Source organism: Lepeophtheirus salmonis, chromosome 3 (genome assembly GCF_016086655.4).
Source record: "Lepeophtheirus salmonis chromosome 3, UVic_Lsal_1.4, whole genome shotgun sequence".
Lineage (NCBI taxonomy): Eukaryota > Metazoa > Arthropoda > Copepoda > Siphonostomatoida > Caligidae > Lepeophtheirus > Lepeophtheirus salmonis.
The window spans coordinates 13627198-13640377 of NC_052133.2; positions in this window are offsets into that span (position 1 = coordinate 13627198).

Genomic DNA, 13180 nt, shown 5'->3' on the forward strand with positions numbered 1-13180 from the left:
TTAACATTGTGTATATTTAAGACAAAAAAACTCCTATTATGAATTCATATGGCCTGATTTACCTTTAGAAAAATGAATGAAGCATGTATCTAATGGGTTTGTATCGTTTAATTTATGTATGAGTGTAAACCTGTCTTTCATTTAAATGTACCATATAATTAAAAATATTTTAGTACTTTGTAATGCAAAAATAAGACTATGGAAAACTTGTTTTATGAACAATTTTTTAGAATAGCATTTTCAAGGATATTATTTTCAAATGCCCCATAAAAAGTAGTTGCGTAGCTAAAGATCATTTATAGTTTATGAATTTACGTATAATTAAAGTCATGACTTATGAATATGCAATATTCTTTTATGCTATCGTAACAAGGAGTCTACAATTTTCTTATAGTTAGATACAGAATAAACGTGTTAACTAATATGTTTTTGCAAAAAGTGGATTATCAAGATTGTGAATCTTATCTAATATAGTTAATAGTTCTTATTTGGGGTACAAATTATATATCAAAAACTATTGATAAGTATATTATGGAATAGTGTAAAAATATTATATACCATCTATTACAGTTTTTTAGCAAATATCTTAAGATTTTGTATCAACTCAACTGTTATTCGATCAATCTTTCCCTTGCAGTGTCGGTTTAAGGAGGATATTGGACCTATTATGGGACCCATACATTATTGTAAACATTCAGATTTTCAACATTGTATTTAAAAGTATATTTTTTGAAAAATAAATTTCTTAAATTGTTTTTTATTTAAGAAAAAATAGTTCTTTAAACAAAGCATTTCATTAAAACATCAACCAAAATTTTTCAAAAAACAACAACAGATAAATGTCACTGAGACAATAAATAAATTTAATGTTAAATTTCGCCTTTGCTCACGAAAAAAACAGCCGTGCCTATGGCCCACGCTTGAATGTAAAAATAAGCAAAAGAGCCTCATAATTTTATGTGTTCATTACATACCGCTCAAGGTAAAGCCAGAGTATTTCCTTGGTATAAGCCTTTTAAGAAAATTTCAATATTGGTGAAAAACATTTGTTGAAAAAAAAAAATTATAATGATAACAAATTGATAAATATAGACTCTGAATCTACCTCCAGAAGGAGGAGTGTCGATCAGAACCTGAGTAGGTACATAAGAGTTGTAACACATTCGATCCTTACGATAAATTCATTCACTTGTCCATTGGTTCTTAATCGTTGAATGATAGACTCCTCCTCTTCTTCAAACATATTTTACCTTTCTAATTTATTTATTTATTGAGAAATTTTAATAATCTTTGTTACAACAATTTTAATAAGGAAAACTTAATTAATTAACACTTAATCGTTGCAATTTGTGTCAAATAACTAAACATTTCATCGTTTAGAAATGGTGTCATATGAATGGGAATCATAGTTACATAAAATTACAGTATAAATCATCAAAAAATATTTTTTATTGCGGCAATATATCCGTGCACAATTTTAAGTGTACTTATTATATTCTAGAAAATTAATAAATAATTATCCATTAATTGTTAATCTACAGCTCATTGGTGCATCCTTAAAATACATTTTATTAAATAAAATGAATTGTCGAATAACAAAGAAAAAAAAATGGATTCAAATAGAAAATAAAAAAAGAGTTGAATTATTTGACTAATCCAATTTTAATGCATAAATTATATCAAATATAGCTATTTCAATGTTGCGTGATGTTAGATCCATTTTTAATTTTTTTTTAAGGTGTAAAATTCATTATGATATACCTATACTAACATATTCGTGTTTTTTAATTAATTTTATTTGAGTAGACATAACTCGTTTTTTTTTTCTTTAAAAAAAAATTATAGCCATAATATCCAATGTATAATAAGGAAAGATATTTATAAATATTTTGGAAAAAAAAACTTGAATGTAAAAAAAATTATATAGATTGATTGCCCGATTATTGATTATACCAAGAATATATATATTTTTATAACTTTATGATTGATGATTTCAGTTTTGCAAAAAAAATATATTCTTAATATTTTTATATGTATTCATATATATATACTTTTTGATCATAGTGTAGTTATTATTAATAATAAAATTCGCAAATTACATTAGGATATGAATGAATCAATTGATAGGTTTTGGCATACAAGTGATTCTTTATAATAAAGAAATTATATGAATATATTATAAGGGATTTATCATGTTTTTTATCCTAATGCAGAAATTAAGTACATTACTATCCGCCACATTTACTCAGAACAGTCAAATCCGAATAAAACCTGTTATGTAAACTGTACCTAATATCTCATTATTTTAATTAATCTAATATCTCAATCAAGAGTATTCGTTCTTAACGAGAGGGGAGGGAGGATTTACCCCTTTGTTGAATTTGGTATTGTCTTGTGGAAGATAGTGAGATACGATATTGTGTCTCACTGTGGCATAATCTCATCCATCCCTGCGTAAACTTACAAACCCAATCAAAACTAAAGGGTATCCCGTCAGCAAAGATACGATATATAGTTATTGGAAAATATTTATTAGTTTGTAGTCTGATGGGTTTACAAACGGAAGCGAGATTAAAGATCTGCTTTTGAAAGGACAGAGGAGTACTGTGTACGTGCCTTGTTCACAGATGAGAAACCATATGAACTCTTTCATAACTCAAATGTGCAAAATGACGGGGTGTGAAGCTGCACAAGAGAAAATTTGCCATCAAAGCAAGGCATTAAGGATCCACAAAATATCCTGGTTTGGGGAATGATATTACAACAGGGCCTCTCAGACCCACATCCTCCATAAAATTGAATGTTTGATAGCCAGTGTTATTTAGACCAAATTTTGTAAATAGCTTTTTCCCCTCTAATGTCCAGAAGGGCATTTAGTGTCCCCCAACTTGAAGCAAAATGTTGTAAAGCATGTCGATGTTAATGGTTCAGCAAGACAATGAGTATCCTCACACGTGTACACTGCCCACAAAATGAATATTATTAAAATTATGATATATAAGGTACTATTAAATAAAATAATTATAATTTTATAACAAAAACAAAAACTTAATTTAATCTAAACTATCATAACACTATGTATTTTGTCTTTGGTATATGAAAATATTTAAGAACATAAAATTATATATTTTTAATAAAATATTTCAAAATATAGATATTCTTTCACTAAGAATGGTATTATATCAGAAATGAAAATTATTAGGACAGAATTATGTAAAAGTATACAGAAGATACTTAAATAACTACCAAGTTTTACATTGTTTATTCTTCAGTATTATTAAAAATAATTTGACATCAATAAGGGATGTCATTGTATGAATATCGTACAACTAGTATGAGCCTAACCTTCCACGGACGCATGAAAGACGGGGGAAGACACATTTGGACATAAAATGCCGGTGGTTTATAGTCCATGTTTTTGTTTGTCAAATGATTTAAAAATTCAAATAAGTTACGTCATTTATATTTTTATTTATATTTAATTTGAATATAAAAGTACTTAATTTATTCCAGAAGAATAATTAAAACACCCAAAAATCCTAATATATTTATCAGTAAAACCCAAGTTAAGAATTTTGCGTGGTGACATCCTGGGTTTGATAAAAAAAGTTTAAATTCTTCGGAATTCTTACTGGACGGGTATTGTGTACGGCGATACTCTCACAGTATCACCTGCTTTGAAGATGACACAACAAATTTGCACTCACACGTGAACCACTTTAAAAGTGAAAAATACAAATTGCTAAAGTTCGGTAAATCGAATAATCAGTAATAGTAAACATTAAACAATCAACAGATTTCTACGTAACAATCCTCTTAATATGTAGCAAAACCAAGTTGATGAGTAATATATTTTTTTTTTCTTGATGTTTCACAATCACAAATCAAAAGTCTATTATATTAAACTTTGTAAATTAAACTCTGTTCAACCCCATGTCAATAAACTAACCTACTAATAACTTGCCTAAAGGGAATATCGCTTAATACATGCACCAACTACAAAACAACTTTAAAATTACTTTACCTCCAAATAAATTAGTATCCTTCGTAGTATCCATTGCTTTATAGAATGCTTATGGGCTATGGGTACTTCAAAATATTAGTTATACAATGTCACTATTAGTCTTTATTGAACAGATTAAATTATGATAAGTGTCCATTTAAATTTCAGTAATCCAAGACAAATTAACTGGCTAATGAAATCTCCCTTCATGTTACTGCCTAAAAATTATTGAACAGATTGAATTATCATAATCGTTCATCCAAGACAAATTAACTGGCTAATACTATCTTCCCTTATCTTTTTTTAAATAGTAGATAGAGCAAGAAGAAAAAAAACTGTTGCTAGGCAGCAAAAACTAAGGAGGAAGATATATATGTTTCTTTATATAAGATAAATACCAAAAAGAAGTTATCACATGAAGAGTAATCTATTATATTTTGGTTATTATTGGCCCAAATAATAAAATATTGAAGCGTAGTTTAAACATAAAACTTTGTACTCAAAAGTATTTCCACACTGATATGGACAGAGGTTATCCTTGTAAAGTGATTCAATTGCTAAGAATTGTATAAGTCAAAAATTAATTTGATTAATGTTCAGGAGAATTGATTTCTAACTCATTGTATACACGAACTTACATCTTATGTGTCATCCCACACAGTGTTTCATATGTATGCAAATATAATTTTGACGTGTTATTCTTTTTGCAAACATGAAAATAATAGATCTTCAAGTCTTCATTAAAAATAATGGTTGTTATCCTAGTTCTAATCGTGGCTTTTATTTCCAATTGTTTATTTAAATGGAGCAATGCATTGTGAAGGAGTCAAATGAAAGTATATAATTATAGACATCTAATTATATGTAGGCTTCAAAAGTAAGACACAGCCGTTCTTTGAGATATGTCAAATCCTACACACACCTTGAGGAAGATGATCTATTCACTTTAATGGAATGCGTGTTGAATGTCTCCCAATTCGTTTTAATTGACAAATTCATCACGCTACTAGTTCCTTACATCGCGTAATATATAAAAATGTACTATTTTTGCCTGTTTGTGGAGGTACTATAATTTGAACCGAGAAGTATAGCTCTTTTTTTTCATAATTGTATTTCTCAAACAAAAGATGACTTTTTTTTAAATTGGGGCTCAATAAAATTGTATGTTTATATAAATGACTTTTGGTTTTGATATAAAAAATATTAACCATAGGAACACTTTGGTTCTCTAAGGGAAAAAACCAGTAAAATATGATATATGAAACTATATCTACACAAACAATAAATATGTCCTCCATTGTAAAATTTCAAAAATTGAGCTATTGTAAAAGTTAGTTTTGTTTAAAATATGATTAAAAAAAAGTAGATATTTTTGTAGTGAAAGGGATTTATTTTTTCTAAAATTTTTACCCTATTATTTGATTTTCGCGAAGGAACATCTAAGTATAAAGATATAACTTGTACTTGTTCTCATGAAAGACAGAAAGTCGTAGCGAGGGTTTGTTGGAGATTTATTGTAAGTCTTTGTTTTCTCGGAGTAGAATTGAGGATAAATATTTGAGTAATTCCAGCCTATATGTCCTCCGTATATAAGGAGTAGGATTTGTACTTTACTTCCTTCGTCTCACAACTGTTTGCAGCTCATCCAATACAACGCCATGATAGCTAACCTACTCTCCTCATAAATATTTTTCAAACTGTTACGATTACTCGAATAATTTTTGGTTTCTTTTATTTTTACGTACCAGATGGTCCATTAATATTTCAACAATTCAATACCTAATTGATGTTTAGTGATTGAAATTAATTCATATTTTTATTTATTAAAGCATAAACAATTAGTAACGAGACAAAACAAACCTCAGCTCTATCTTACGTACCAGTCGTTATTAACAAATCTCCATTTGGGCACTCAAAGCAGTTGGGATTCTCCAGGATCGCCGTCTACGCCATTAGCAATTCCAAAACGTCGGAGAATAAAAGAGGCTCTTTCAAAAAGGTCAGACTGGACCTGGAAGAGTTAAAGAAAACAGCCCTTGCTAATCCTCTAAAGTCCAGAGGGACCAATCAAGAGATCTCAGGATTTTACACCAGACTGTCCAAAGAGCTATAAAAAAACTGTGTGGAATGAGCCTTGTGAGGGTGGAGAGGCCACTTTTGACACAAGCAATGAAACTTTGTAAGACTCTTCTTAATGAGTTTTGAATTTATTTGTTCTTTGAATTTTTTTTTTGACACTTTTGGCCGCCTACAGCCTTGACACCAAACCCCCGACAACAAATTTGGGGTGCATGTCTAGGGGAAGGCCTGAAGTCTGCGTCATACAAACACCAAGGCCCTCCAAGTGTACAAATTTTAATAAACCACTCGGTACAGACAAGACATATTTTATTCAACTCTGGTACAAATATCTTGTCTGGCAAATTTATTTGTTGTAACATAAATTTGAGATATTTTTGTTAATTTGTCTCTTCGGAACAATTTAAAAATTAACAAACATAAAATTTTTGAGCAGTTATATGTAGATTATTTTAACCCCTATTTTCGAAACTTAACTCAAAGTTTTGCCTAAAGTCTATTGCTACATCGGCAAAAATATTCAATCCTTCTAGTATTTTTGGAATATATACGTCTCAAATAGGGGAACAGGTGCCCTACCCCCGTCCAACTACCCTCGTCCTTTGAAATACAAAAAATATGCATATTTATCTATGATTTGGAGTTGCATATTTTAAAATACTTTCAGATTTAGAGACGGGATCTCTAAATATTAGAAATCCAACCTCAAGAAACTATTTAAATCATACGCTAGAAATTTAATATAAATTCAATTATAAATCAACACAAACAGTTTTATTAAAAAACACAAATCTATTAATCAATTATTTTTAATTTATAATTTGTCATAATATTATGTAATCTTGGCTTTGAATCCCTACATTTGAACTATGCAACTCCAAATGCATTTGACTAATTGTGCAAATATACTGACTTTATGAATTAATCACAATAGTATTGAAATATCAACCGTAGAATAATACTTAATATTAATTAGTTACTTGAATTAAACTTACTACAATATAATTTTGTACAAACACAAACGGATACTTTATTTTTTCCTCTACCCTTATTGAAATGTAAAAAGATTTGTTATCCGATAGATTCTTCTTCAAAGTCCTTATTCAAAAATGTAATGAGCCCAGACTTGAATTGTAGTAGGTGTCTAATAATTTCTACATCTATCTTTAACCCATAGATTCTAAAGATTTGGAATGTCCTTTCAGCTAACGACGCAGCATTAGTCCGAGTAGGGACAAAGTCCTTATACTTATAATATTAGGTCATGTGCAAGTCCTTGAATATTTTGAAGATTTCATTCTTTGGAGTCAAAGTCGATTATAAAGACCTATTTATGGAGTCTAAGTCAAGTTTCGAGTCTTTGATTGTGAGATCATCTCCAAAAAATGGACTCAACTACAATTTGAGTCACAAGCCTTGAGGTCAAGTTCCCATCTCTTGCAATAATTGACATTCTTAATTGACATAATATCATAAATTATAATATTAATTGTTAAAAGAAGGTCATTAGTGGGGATTAAAGAAAGGAGGGCTGTTGGTAGGGAGGGCGTGGGGGTGTAAGAGCCCCACAACCCTCAAATAGACCGACGCCAGCCGACAAAATATTAAATTTATCTCTTTTTAGGTTTTCCTTCAAGATTGATTTTATGATGAGACATTCCATTCTTTAAAAAGATAATCAAAAGTTTGTTTTTGCCCTTTATATATATATATATACATTAGGATGGTTCATTTTTCAACTTTTTCCGAATTTCGATAATGGCGAATGCGGAAAAGTTTTAATAAGGTATGAAAATGAACAATGCATAATTGGGTTGTCCTACAAAGTCATCTTTAGGTTGAACATTTGAATTAAATTATGAAAAAAATACAAATACTCTTCAATTAGTAAATATAGGTACAAAGAAGACATTTTTAGTTATTTAACATGAAATAATTTTGATATATATTACTTAATCTATAAAAAATGTTACGAAAGTTGTTGTTTATTTTTTTGAATTGTTCTATAGAAAAAAAAATAGAAGAATTTCATTATTGATGTATAAAATGCATCCTTTTTTGACATTTTTCTGGAAGAAAATATCAACATTTTCTAATTAAATATTCTATTTTCCCAGAGTTATAGTTTTAATAATATCTTTTATAGGTTAAAATACGGTATATCAGAGCAAAAAAATGGAAAATAATGATTATTCACGAAATAAATAACCTCTGTCTCTTTTCAACTTTGAACTAGATGTGCTCCCTAATGATGACAATGGAGGAAAATGAAATTTTGCAACAGTTATTTTTTGTTACCGCTTGACAACTTTTCCGAATCAGCCGTAATCGAAATACGAAAAAAAGTTGAAAACAACCCACCCTAATGTGCACATTATAGCAAAGTTAATTTTCAAGAGGTGCACCCTTTTTTTTATTTATTTTTTTGTCAATCTGGTAGTTTCATTATAATACACGAACATGAATAATACTATAGAATGGTGTTCCTAAAAAAATCATTTACATTTCATACTTTTTTACGACCAAAAAAAAAAAAACACTATGTAATTTGTTTGAGATTTTTATTAAAATACATAATACATACATAAAAAAATGTTTGAATTAAGACTTCAATGTATTATGCAGATTACCATCAATTTCATTTTATAAAACCATTTATTAAACCACTTTTTGACAAAATTTTGCATTTTATGTATGTGCTCCAAAAGTTATTCATGTATTATACATATACAATATATATTTTTTGTAAAATTATTTGAAGAGATGAAGTTGTCACATAGTTCTATGTGAAGGGATGTATTTTATGCAAAAATAAAGCATATTAGTAAAATGATCCTTCTCCAAAAACAAAAAAGATACTTTTCAAACTCGAAATTTAGAGAAATACATTTTAGAAGGATAATCTCTAAAGTAGAGAAGTATATATATTTTTTTTTTGAATAACTCCAGTAAATGGGTGTTTAAAGAAAGTACAAATTAAATAATTTACAAAGACAGGTATTATCTGAAGTTAACATGTACTATGTATTTTTTGTCAGCTGTTAATTTTCCTGCTTATTTTCTTATTAACAGTAGATTTGTAAAAAAACTCCCTTATTTATTGTAAAGAAACCAAAAAATAACGTATGAACCTCACTATATCAGAGGCAAAGTCCAATAACTCTCCATAAACTCTTGGTATTTTGATATTAAAAGCAACGTATCTTGTTGTGGCATCTATTAAAATGCTCTAAAAACTTCTACTCTGATCGATTCTCTCAACATGAGTTTTTTGGCAATATATGCCTTGGAATTTAAAAGTCCATAATACAATGTCTTAGTTTTTGGAAGCGAATTCTTTCTCGTGGATAATCCAAAAAGAATTATGGGCGATAGATAACTAGACTTTGTATTTATGAGATCTTTCATATTTACAGATACAAATTGTCTGAGAAGGAATTTTTTCCTACTTAACATACATTTAACTATAAATCCCATATTTGACATAAAAAAACCTACATATATTATTAAAAATAATATCGATATGACTGGAAATTATTCGACTAATATATATGCATATCTCTAAAACGAGTTTTCCAAGGGTAAAGAAGCTCCCAGTCCCACCAATAGAGATCAAATAAATCTCTCCAATTATTTACATTTATAAAAAACTGTGGTAATATTATTGAAAATAATGTGTGTGAGATATAAATACGATATTTTCCTTCACGTAAGCCTTATATTTACATACAATCCTAAATATAAATATCTAGGTCTAGCAATAAATTTATTAGCCTCAGAACCAATATATATATATTTATATGTGTGAGTAATTTTAAAACCATTGGAATAGAATAGAAAGAGAGGGAAAAACATAATGAAATCAGAAATATTACATTAACATAATTGATTATTTGGGAAGTCTAAGGTAGGTTTTTATTGATATATGGAAATGAGCTACAGACTGAAACATATCCACGTATATTAATTATATTTATTGAGTTCTATGTACATATTGTAAATTAGTAGGGAAGACCAGGGAATGTTGCAATTATAGTTGTAAGAAAATATTACAACGGACAAGCACGAGACTTTTTGTGGTTGCAACCTGAACAGTACTTATTTATTTTCTAAAGCTGCTGTTATTATTATTTGATTTTTGGGGAAAGAACAACTAAGTATTAAGTAATCACCATGGCATGAAAGACAAACAGTTACACTAATTGTTTTTTCTGGAGTTAAAAGTTGAATTCTTTTTTATCCTTAAACATATTGAGAATAGACATCCGTGTTATTCCTTTCTACGTTTTTGCTAAGGAGTGAGATTTATGTTAACTTTCTTCATATCATAGCTGCTTGCAGCTGGTCTAATGAAGCTTCAATACAACTAAGCTACTTTTCTTCAAATTGTTGGAACTACCGAGTTGATTTTCGTTGGTTTCTTTTTTAAGAATACCGATTGGTCATATTTTCTACAAGTCTAGTTCTAATACTCAATTACTTGGAGCTGGTTTGGCTTTTCAGGAAAGAGACAACAATACAGTTGAAATAATAAAAAATAGTAACCGATTTTATTTTCAAAAAAAAACTTGCCTCTAGAATAAAATCCCCCCACCCCGCTCCTACTTCTACAGCGAGATTGCCACTCATGATAAAAAAGTAAGTTATGGTGTCGCAGCAAGTATTAGGTAATTGTAGTGTACATTTTGTGCTTTTTTTGATATTCGAGAAATAGTAATTGTTCTCGGTCTTCCATTCTTTTGTATAACACACTCTAAAATACATTATAAAATAAAACGCCTGGTCTATTTTGATTAGTTTTTTTTAATATGTAATAACTTTGTTTGAGTACTTTATTTATTAGATTCAAGCAGAAGTGTGAGGGGGGTAGACCAAGTAGCAAGGCACAAACTTAAATACTTTGTAATACTTGAATTTATGTATATCAAATAAAATATGAGAAAAATGTTATAAAAACCATATAAAATATTGATATGTATTTTGAAAAAACATAGATACAGCGTAGGAATATTAAAACTAAAAAATTGAAATTGCATCAAAAATGTTTGCAGTTGGAATGATTCAACTGTTTTAATGTGTTGTTTATTATATATTTAAGTTTTATGGCTCCCACTTTATATTTTAGTTGTCACTAATTAACATATCTTTAATATATATTTCATATTCAGAGTATTTTATCTGAATGTGAAAGTGAATGGATCCCTTCATAGTTTCAACCCTTGAATATATTCATTTTACATATATATGTATATGGGTAGATAGAATCCCACACAAGGAAAGCGTAAACTCTATTCACTTAACTCTATGTAACTTAGCATAGTTTGTTTTCTTCATTGGATAAATTGTAATCCAATTTTCATTCAAGTAGGTATCAGAATTCGAACATATTTTATTGAGGATAAAGTATCATATATAACTTCATTTGTCATAGTTTATTATTGACCAATTCAATATATTTATGTTATCAAAAATAAATAAATTTAACTTTGATCATCTTTTAAAAGCGTAAATTTATTTTTAAAAATATCAGTATCAAAATTAATCATATTAAAAAACTCTAAGTTCAAAGGTCAGATGATTGTAATTTTGAGTTCATTTGGTTATGAGTTCGACTCCATTTGATTACGAGTCCAATTCAAGTTCAACACCTCATGGATAGGAGGTCGAGTCAAGCTTGAGTTCTCACGGTACCAAGTCAGAAAGAAATACGAGGTCGTATTTCAATACTACAACACAGTCCCAGCTTTGAAATCCAGCGTTTAAAAAGATTGATAGCAATTAAATCTGTATTTATAAAGCAAAATATGTATGTCTGACCATTCCTCATTTTGAGTGTGCAATTAATATCTTAGAACTGTGTGATAACTTGACTTAAGAAATAATCATGTGGCAACGAGTCTCTGTAACTAAAGCTCAATAATACTTGATTTAAAAAAAATGTATTTTATAAATCTGTACAAGTTCGTATATTATTCACAATAACGATGTCGTCAACAACAAAAAATAATCTCAAAAATATAACTACTCGATATTTTATTTCAAATTATTGTTATTACTAGCAGACGCTCTCGGGATTGCTCATAATTATTAAGCATCGACTAACAGAACAAAATACAAACAAACATATCTTTAATAATATATTAATTAGTATATGTTAGAAAATATATTTGTCGATATTGAAATTAAAAAAAAAAAGATCCTCTTAAAACATGACATGTAGCCTTGATTTATTTCCCCCTGCTAAGTTTAATAAAGAAAAATTAGTTTTTCTTCAAAATATTAGTTCCACACTAGGTTAAAATTCCAATTAATGATGAAGGAAAAAACGATTCACACAGGTGTCATTTTTACCTTTGATAGTTTAATATTTAATGTCATTTAAAACAATATAAAAATTACCTGCATAATTAACTTTGGGTGGAGTAATTAGTTCAGCCCTTTTTGGATTAAGAATTTTTAATATTTATCTGCCCAAATGACAGGTCAACAACCCATTTACTTACAATTGAACCATTTATAATAAATTCTTTTAATTATACCCTTTTAATTAATCATTTTATTGGTCTACATAGTAAGACAAAAAATGTCAATTTATTTTAGCCCAAAAAATTATATATTACAAGTCTATTTGAAGATCTAAAACATTAAAACTCAGATTTTTATTATTTTTAAACTTGAGTCGGAATCAAATATGGGTCAATCTATGTCAAATACATAAAAAAAAGGAAATGTCCATAGTTTTTGGTATATAAGATCTTATTTAAAATAAAAATACTTGTGTTTAATTTGATTTTGCAAATATCTGCTGTTCATGAGATATGAGCACTTTCATAAAACTTGAGTATTATGGCAGTTTTTTTAGGGTTTAGTAAAATTGTACATATTTCAATGTTTTTTATAAGAATGAATATGTATTTCTGATTTTTGGATTATTCGTTTGTGAACATCCTTTTATGACACGGTTAGTGAACTGGGTAAAAAAGAAATCCAAAAATTAAAATGTATTTTATTACATGATGAACAGCTGAACGATTAATAAAAATAACGTATTTTTAATTTTGCTTCATTTTTTAGGTAATACATCCATTTGGCATTAGT